General features: G+C 41.1%; 1 long non-coding RNA gene across 2 annotated transcripts; it reads right to left on the reverse strand.

Moving 5' to 3' along the window:
- Positions 1-4,772: 4,772 nt before the first annotated feature.
- On the reverse strand, positions 4,773-7,580 carry LOC116273047. Of its 2 annotated transcripts, none has more exons than XR_004181549.1 (3): positions 7,003-7,580; positions 5,570-5,662; positions 4,773-4,821 (listed from the first exon to the last, which is right to left on the reverse strand). It is a non-coding gene; the product is annotated as an uncharacterized LOC116273047 (long non-coding RNA). The 2 variants fall into 2 exon arrangements; XR_004181548.1 differs by having other exon boundaries at positions 4,775-4,824; positions 7,003-7,576.
- Positions 7,581-9,945: the final 2,365 nt, after the last annotated feature.

Genomic DNA, 9,945 nt, shown 5'->3' on the forward strand with positions numbered 1-9,945 from the left:
ATAGCCATGCCCCCTAAATATACAAAGGCTATAAAGAAAAGACATTTCATATAAGAAAAGATGTTGTACAGTCAATTATTAACCTAAAATAAAATGACTGGTTATTTAAAAAGAGGAATGTTTAGGACAAATCAGAAAGCCCAAGCATATTGTAGATGGTCTGTATAAGTTATGAAATAATTCACTAAAGGAAATTTATGCAAGAAATGTTGTACAATTTAAAGGTTATTAGGCCTCTTAAAGACTTCTCAAAATGCTACTATGACTGTTCACTGTACAACCTGTCTGCTTTATAGCTAGGTAAGGCCTGGTACACATCAAGTTAGCCACACCCCCTAACGATTAATACACTGGAGTCAGACCTTATTACACTTGTGTCTGTGTCCTAGACTCCACGCCTAGTATGTAATTAAAATCCCTTACTTACCAAGGGTTTCATCAAAAGTAAAAGTTGCTAAGAGTTAACATTGTAACATGTAACTTTGACTACTAAAAAACAGTTTTACATGTAAGGAATTCAGAGAAAGTGAAATATGTTTTTGATAAAAGGTTATAAGAAGACACGGAAATGTGGATTTTTTTTTTGCCTAGATTAAAAGGTTAAAGGAATGTTTTTAATTAGATAGAATAAAACTGAAGGTTTAAACAAACTGTGGAAGATTTGCTAAAATTTCATTGCAAAATCAATTCTGTGTGTGAACATACTGACTAAAGTTAAATGGATATTATTCAGTTTTTCTAGAAACTGAACATTGAGATAAAAATGACAGGTTTCTCTTAAAGCACTGATCTACTCTTTAACAACAAGGACTTTGTGAAGAGTTATACAAGGTTTATGAGAATATTACCTTATGGTCAAACATTAAAATTAGATTTGTCTATAAAGATTCATTAAGAGGCTGTGCATGGTGGCTCATGCCTGTAATCTCAGCACTTTGGGAGGACAAGGTGGGCTGATCACAAGGTCAGGAGTTCAAGACCAGCCTGGCCAACATGGTGAAACCAGTCTCTACTAAAGATACAAAAAAATTAGCCGGCTGTTGTGGTGTACGCCTGTAATCCAGCTACTCAAGAGGCTGAGGCAGGAGAATCGCTTGAACCCAGGAGGCAGAGGTTCCAGTGAGCTGAGATCATGCCATAGCACTCCAGCCTGGGCAACAGGGCGAGACTCAGTATAAAAAAAAAAAAAAAAAAAAAATTTTAAAAAGATTCATTAAGAATTGGGTTTGACATAAATAATACACAAATATAATGGTAAAAATTTGGCTCATTTAGCATAAAAATCACACAGAAAAGACTGTCAAATGTGAAATCATGTTTGACTATTTTTGGACTATGTTTGTGTAAATATGTTATTGGTATGTGTTCCAAAATTAAGGAAAACTCCTGTAATTCTAATATGACTAATGTAACTAATATGATAATATAACTATCCTCAGTCTGAGTCAAAATACAACATTATTTTATGTCTCTTCTAAGAACATCCTGACTTCATGGTAAAACATCATTAATAATCACAATCATTACATAAAATTATTGTATGACACAGAGCTAACCAAATTTCCTTATCAATCATGGGTTTTCTTTTTGTTTGTTTTTCACTGTGACTGCCCTAAGACTTTGTCAGCCAGACAATTATCTTGTGTTGATACTCTTCAAAAGATGATTCATAGTTAACTTTGACAGATGTTCTATTTTTTTTTTCTTTCGAGATGGAGTCTTGCTCTGTTGCCCAGGCTGGAGTGCAATGAAGCAATCTCAGCTCACTGCAACCTCTGCCTCCCAGGTTTGAGTAATTCTCTTGCCTCAGCCTCCCAACTAGGCTGGGATTACAGGCGTCCACCCCACGTCCAGCTATTTTTTTTTAATACATATTTTTAGTAGAGACAGGGTTTCACCATGTTGGTCAGGCTGGTCTTGAACTCCTGACCTCATATAATCCACCTGCCTCGGCCTCCCAAAGTGCTGAGATTACAGGCATGAGCCACTGCACCGAGCAACAGACGTCCTTAAATGCAAGTTTGTGATAACTTTAGAAACTGTGACAATAGAATAGAGAAAAAACTTACAGTAGTCATAGAGAACTGGAATGTTCATGACTATCAAACAGAACAGGAATTAACTGAATGGACGGAACTAATAGAAGACTAAAGTAATATTTTCTGACTTCACATAAAATGTCACTGATCCTTTGTTTTGTTCAGGGTCAAGAAAACTCTGACTAGTTAGGTAAAAATATTATCACCCCTATTCAGCATGAAGCAGTTACAGAACATGGATCTTCATCCCTCTACAACCCTTAGGATTAAGTGCGCCCCTGTGAAAAAGACGGGGGAGATGTCAGAGGAACCAGAGCAAATCTATCTTGAATAGGGGCTGGGTAAAATAGGGCTGAGACTACATGGGCTGCATTCCTGGATCGTGAGGCATTCTAAGTAACAGGATAGGATAGAAGGTCAGCACAAGATACAAGTCATAAAGACCTTGTGTATAAAACAGGTTGCAATAAAGAAGTCAAATAAAACCCACCAAAACCAAGATGTGACGAGAGTGACCTCTGATTGCCCTCACTGCTACCACTCCCACAAGTGTCATGACAGCATACAAATACCATGGAAACATTAGGAAGTTATCCTATATAGTCTAAAATTGGGAGGCATAAATAACCCACCCCTTGTTTAGCATATAATCAAGAAATAACCACAAAAATGTGCAAACAGCAGCCCTTGGGCTGCTCTGCCTATAGAGTAAGCCACTCTTTTATTCCTTTACTTTCTTCTCTTTTTTTTTCCTTTTTTTTTGAGACAGTCTCACTCTGTCACCCAGGCTGGAGTGCAGTGGCATGATCTCAGCTCACTGCAACCTCTGCCTCCTGGGTTCAAGTGATTATTTTGCCTCAGTCTCCTGAGTATCTGGGATTACAGGTGTGCATCACCAAGCCTGGCTAATTTTTACATTTTTAGTAGAGATGGGGTTTCACCATGTTGATCAGGCTGGTCTCAAACTTCTGACCTTGAGATTTCTTAATACTTCCTTTTACTTTACTCTATGGACTCACCCTGAATTTTTTCTTGAGCAAAATCCAAGAACCCTCTTGGGGGGCTTAGATTGGGACCTCTTTCCGGTAAGAACTCTGCACATTTTCCTCTTTTTCCAATTAAAAGAATCAGCTAAATTTGTCTTCAGTGGGCTAAATAAAATTTTTCACAGGCTCCAGAACTTTGAACTATCCTCAGTCTGAGTCAACATACAACCTAATTTTATGTCCTTCTAAGAACATGCTGATTTCATGGCAAAACATTCTCTGATCTAAAATCTGATTTTTCACCCTTCATTTGCCATTCCCCTCCCACCTTCTCTCTAATCTTGTTTGCTCCTCCCTAGGAAAGGAAGCCCTTGTCAGCCTAAACTTTCCAATACTTAAAAGTTTTTATAATTGGTACTTCTTCCTGTTGCAATACTCTTTTGGAATTCAATTTTTTTTTTAACATAAATCTAACTTTGTTTGATATCCAAGTCTAGAAACTGCCTCAAAACAGTAACAACATCATCAGTAAGACCCTGTCAGTCCCCTTTCATCTTAACCCTAACTGCCTTTGCCTGTGGGTCCCCAGCTTTCCAGGGTTGTGTCAGCAGAAAGGCTTCTTCCATGGCTAGGGTGAGCAGGCTGGACATCTGCAGGGGAGGCTACCCAGAAAAAAACTACAATGGCCTTTATTTGTTTCTTTGTTTTTTTTTAGATGGAGTCTCGCTCTGTCGCCCAGGCTGGAGAGCAGTGGCGCGATCTTGGTTCACTGCTAGCTCCGCCTCCCAGGTTCAGGCCATTCTCCTGCCTCAGCCTCAGCCCGGCTAATTTTTTAGTATTTTTAGTAGAGACGGGGTTTCACTGTGTTAGCCAGGATGGTCTTGATTTCCTGACCTCGTGATCCACCCACCTTGGCCTCCCAAAATGCTGGGATTACAGGCGTGAGCCACCGCGTAGGTGGGTCTTTAATAACCTCCTTTTGCAGCCTCAATATTAGCCTTAGCTCTTAGTCACTGGGCTCAAGCTTTAATTTCCATGTTAGAGTTACTCACTTGGTTTTTGAAATTATGTGTTTGAAAAATCCAGCAAAATTACTCAAACACAGGGAAGGAAATTTTAAGGTACTTACATTTTGTACCTCAATAAGAAAAGCAAAAGTATCTATTCCTTTCAGACAACATATCTATTATTTTATTGTTTTCATTAAAAACCACATAGTAAACAATTAGTCATACGGGAACACTTCTAGGTGACACCAAGTTTCATCTCATAAAATTTAGCATGAAACTCAGAAATCAAGATAACAGGATTTTAATAGAGATACTCACTGTCACAAATTTACCCTGCAAAAAGAGGAACTGATTATTTTCACGAATCTATGTAACTCACCAATTATCTACCATATTATCTCATGGAAATGTATTCATTCTCTACAGTCAAAATAGAATAGAGATTTTCCCCTATTCTTTTCCTTGGTAGCTAGCATTCTAAAAGCTAAGCCTTGGAATTCTGTTTGAATGCACCCAGCCATAAAAAAAAAACACACCTGAGAAAACCTGTACAAAACTCACTCTGGGAAAGAAAAAGGTAAATGAGAATTTTTAACAAATGGAATATAAAATTAGATATTAATTTTTTTTAAACCCACCTCTTTTATGCACTTTATAAATATTTTCCTACCTGCCAGGCACAGTGGCTCATGCCTGTAATCCCAGCACTTGAGGAGGCCGAGGCAGGCAGATTATCTGAGGTCAGGAGTTCGAGACCAGCCTGGCCAACATGGTGAAACCCCGTCTCTACTAAAAAAATACAAAAAATTAGCTGGGTGTGGTGGTGTGTGCCTGTAATCTCAGCTACTTAGGAGGATGAGGTAGGAGAATTGCTTGAACCTGGGAGGTGGAGGTTGCAGTGAGCCAAGATCAAGCCACTGCACTCCAGCCTGGGCAGCAAGAGTGAAACTCTGTTTAAAAAAAAAAAAAAATGTCCTACCTTTCAAGCCCTACTAATATAATGCAATTTACAGCTAAAAAAGTGAGGTCAAAATAAGTAACCAAATATTTTCAAGGTGACAAACCCAGGGAGTGGCAGTGCTGATTAAAAAACAAATGCGTGTCTGACTCATGTTTCAAGTCGGGCCACTCAATCGCTTGAGAGATTCTTCCACCCACTCCGACTCACTTATGTGCTCATGAACCACCCATTCAGGAGACACTGCAGTATTTCTCAGAGACTGCTCCAGAGGTATTTTACTTTGCAAATTCTTACACCATCTCACTAGAGTCAAGTTTTTTTTCTGTTTGTTTTGTTTTTTTCTGGTCTTTTGGAATACTATTTTATCTGCCACAAATTTTTCACTTTTTAACACTATTTTTCTTCCACTATATTTATTGCATTATCTTTCTGCCCCCTTAGACAATCCAGGGGGCAGAAATTATTTCTGGGTTTTCCTCTCAGCTCCAGCATCTGATTGGCTGACCAGCAATGTGTCCCCAAGAAATGAAAGCTGGGTTGGGTGTAGACAATTTTAATGTCTCAAGAGGTTACCTTTTCAAAATAAGAGTACACCAGAAGATTCCTCTCAGCCGCAGGGCATCCACTTGCTCCCTTGAGAGGATACACTCCAGACCTCAGGTCTTCCTATGGAAGAAAATAAACCAGAAGCTGATACTCACTAGGCACTTTAGCTGACATAACCACAGTGGATATCTTGGTTTATCCCCAGACAGTACTGAAATCCATGACCAGAAAAAAACTAAAAGGTTCCTAAGGACACATCACCCCATAAAGTTTCCAAAGGAAAACCTTGACCTAAAAACATTCTGACAAGATCTCTGTGCCTAGAGAAGATTCAAGGAGAAGAGGCACAGAGAGCTTTTACAGTACAGTGTCAGGGGATTATTCTTTGCTTTCTTCTCATGGGAAATATTTACAGATAACAAACCTTTTAAAAAGCGTCATTTAATGCTTTGTCAAACAATAATTAATTAAAATACGGTATAGAAAAGTACACTAAAAGACAAATAGGCGATAACGTGAATTAGGGAGGAAAAGCTGGCATTTGGAAACGCCAGAAGGAACTGGAAATTTAGTATCTTACTGCAAGCCAGTGATGCTGGAGAAATGGGGAATGGCGGTTAGACTTAAGAACCTGCTTGGGACATAGGTGAAAAATGCAGCGGAAAATCAGCTCCCTGTGGACTGTGAAAATAATTAAAAGGCAGGCAATTAGACTGAGGTGTCTCTAGTCTCTGGGTTCCTACTCAAAAAAAAATCTAACTGAAGTGCATTTTTTAGTACATTACTGCATTGAGAGAAACAAAATTCAGCCTTAACCAACTATAAACTGCCAATTAACCTCTGATTACACAATCAGGAAATTTTCACTTTTATTGTACAAATTAAGAAACTATGTAACTCTACCTAACCAATTACTGAATTTGGTTTTCTTCATCATGCTTTTTATAAAAGTCTTTTCAAGCCCCGCCCATGAACCACAAATTACAAACCACAGCTGGGAGCTTCACAATTTTTGAATCACTCTTTGATTATATTATTTAATGTTTTTGTAGTGACTCTCATATATTTCTAACAGAAGGCAAGAGGAACCGGGAGCCCCACGGAACAAAGCTCTTCCCATTCATGAACCCGCACCCCAAGTCGGAATTGTCCCCTAAAGACCCTCCCGTGGTCCCTGCACAATCTGGGAAAGATGCGGCGCTGCGGGGGCAGAGCTGCCCAGAGAGGGCTCCAGGCCAGGGCACAATCACTGCACAAGGAAGTGACAGGACGCCCGGGGTACCGACTGTCAGCGCAGCCGCCATCTTATGGCTGGGACTGAGGCCGAGCTGGGCAAGGAGAACTCGGGGCGCAGACTGCGGAGCTGACTGCAGGGAGGCCTGAGTCCCGCCACAGCCACTTCCCACCGGTTACAACCAGCCCTTCCCCTTCTCTCGGGATGTCCGACCCAGCACTCTCACCATTTCTAGGCTTTCAGGGGGTCCCGGTGTCTTAGCTGTGGATTCCCAATACCTGCAGGTCACAGGGTCACAGAGGCCGGGCCTCTAGGAGCAGAGGACACAGAGCAATGAAGGCAACACCTGGAGCTCAGGCTGCAGTGAGAGACAAAGGCCCCGCCACATCCCGGAAGCCGTCCTGTCCGCTCCAGCTGCGTGCCTGATTGGACGGTTCCCAGTCTAGCGTCGCTGATTGGATAACGTTTAAAACCCCACCCTCTCAGGCCCTGAGTGACAGAAGATGCGATCAGATGCTGGGCTGAGTGAAGAAAGAGTGACAGTCTTGGCTGCAGCCTTCTTAGGCAGGGCTTCCTCCTTGAGCGGAGCCAGGCCCACCCCAGATGGTATTTGCATTTAACCTTGTGTGTAAAGTCACATGCATTTATGAATAACATACTGTATACCTATTCACAAATGAAAAGAATATAATAATTATTTTAAAATTTCGGATTTTATGACCTTCCCGGCTTCTGGTCTTTGAGCAGGCAGGCTGAAATTTTAGAACGGAGGTAATTTTCTGAAATAAAATGTGAGCCACATGTAAATTTTAAATTCTCTAGTAACCAAACTTTTAAAAGAAAAAAGGAACAGGTTGAATTGATTGTAACAATTTAATTAACCCAAAATACGAAAAAATTTTCATTTTAATATGTAAGAAATATGTGATTATTAATAAAGTATATAAATATGTGAAACGAAATCTTTGAAACTAACTCTGTGTTAGCACATGACAGTTCAGACCAGGAACATTTCAGGCACCCAGGAGCCACACATAACCAAAGCTTCCACATTGAAGTGCAGCTCTGATGTCGGGGGATGAAGGGCCCCAGAGAACCTTTGCTGCCAGAGGTGAAGGCAGAGCCTCTGTCTACCAACATCTCCCTTCAGTTCTGAGGGTGGAAGAGATAGTGGCCATGGAAAGAGCAGAGGGCAGCAGAAATAAAATAACCACAAGAAGACCAGTGATGGCCACCTGTTGCCCATTTTCTTTCAGAGATCAGTGAACAAAGAATGTTGGGGATAATAAAACTCTATGTCTTCAGAACTGTCCACGCTCTTGATCTCAAATGTTTAGATATGGAGAAAATAGATTAAAGGCAAAACTTATTTTGTTATTGGCCTTGGCCCTAATGGTCAGGCTGTAGTTATCTGTTTTCTCCTGTGGTGTGTGGGACTATGCAGGTATAAGCGCCAATCCCATGCGTACATGTCTACCTGTATTTCTGCATTACTCAACATTCTCTTACAAGACATCCAACTTTAAATCAGGGGGAAAAATCAGTACCTATAGGGTGCCCACTGTTAGAAGGTAACTAATAATTAACCTGTCATTGAATCCTGGCATCCTATCTGCACTGGGTACATGTATTAGCCGTTTTAGCATAACAAATCATCCAAAACTTATTAGTTCATAATTGAGATGTTCAGCCATTTAGGCTAGGCTGAGTGGGGTCGTTATTCCGGTCTCAGCTAAGCTCCTTGAGGTATGTATCATCAGCTGCTTGTTGACTAGCCAGCTGTGCTTCTGGGGGTGAGATTTTAGTTCTGGGACTGTCAACAGGGGCACCTTGCTTCTCCTCCCCATTGTATCTTATTTTCCAACTGGCTAACATGGTTTTATTCATGGAGATGGCAGCATTCTGAAAGAAAAGCAGAAGCATTCAAGACCATTTGAGCCTGGGCCCCAAAGTAGCCCACTGTCATGTTCGCAAGTTTCTACCACCCAGAGACAATAAGGCCAGCCAGATCTAGGGTTTGGAAAACAGATGCTGGATCTCGATGGAAACAGCTGTAAATGCACCTGGCAATGGGCACGGACACAGAAAGGATGAAAAATTGCCACCATTTTGCAATCAGTATCATTCTACTTTTTTTCCATATGTGGTTCGTAGCACTCTTCCGCATCAAGCAACTTGTCCAAAGACCCATGGATACTAAGTGGCTGGGCTGAAACTCAGGATTAACTCTGACTCCAAAGCCCATGCACCTCCATAGATCACACTACTAAAGCAGCTACCCTGCCCTAGACCCTTGAAATCCTGGAGAGTGACACTTCTACAAAAGAAGCCACATTCCTTTCAGATTTGTGCTCAGTACTGTTTATCATTGGGAATAATCATCTCAAGAAATTGTAGAAGCACTAGCTGGCTCATACCTGTATTTTTAGCACTTTGGTAGGCTGAGACGGGAGAATTAGGTGAGCTCAGGAGTTCCAGTGCAGGCTGGGCAACATAATAAGATGCCATTTCCATGAAAAATAAAATAAAATTTAGCCAGACATGGTGGTGCATGCCTATAGTCCCAGCTACTTAGGTGGCAGAGGCAGGCGGATTGCTTGAGCCTGGAAGGTGAAGGCTGCAGTAAGCCATGATTGGTTACACCACTGCAATCAAGACTGGGTGATCGAATGAGACCCGTCTCAGAAAAAGAAAAGAAATTGAAGAAGCATTTTGAAAAGAGATAGAATAATGTAAGGAAATAGCTGAGGGATGAATTTAGGAAATCGAGAGACCAACAACACATTATTTATATTTCATCATAGAAAAAAAATTGAAAACTTAGAAAAGAAAAAAAAAATTTTTTTTTTTGAGACCAAGTCTTGCTCTGTTGCCCAGGCTGGAGTGCAGTGGCCTGATCTCTGCTCACTGCAATATCTGCCTCCCGGGTTCATTGATTCTCCTGCCTCAGGCTCCCAAGTAGCTGGGATTATAGGTGTGCGCCACTATGCCCAGCTAATTTTTTTTTGTATTTTTGGTAGAGACGGGGTTTCACCATGTTGGCCGGGGTTTCACCATGTTGGCCAGGCTTGTCTCGAACTCCTGACCTCGTGATCCACCCGCCTCAGCCTCCCAAAGTGCTGGGATTACAAGCGTAAGTCACCGCGCCCAGCCTAAAAGAAAAAAACTT

The sequence above is a fragment of the Papio anubis genome, unplaced genomic scaffold, assembly GCF_008728515.1.
Source record: "Papio anubis isolate 15944 unplaced genomic scaffold, Panubis1.0 scaffold332, whole genome shotgun sequence".
NCBI classification, from domain to species: Eukaryota; Metazoa; Chordata; class Mammalia; order Primates; family Cercopithecidae; genus Papio; species Papio anubis.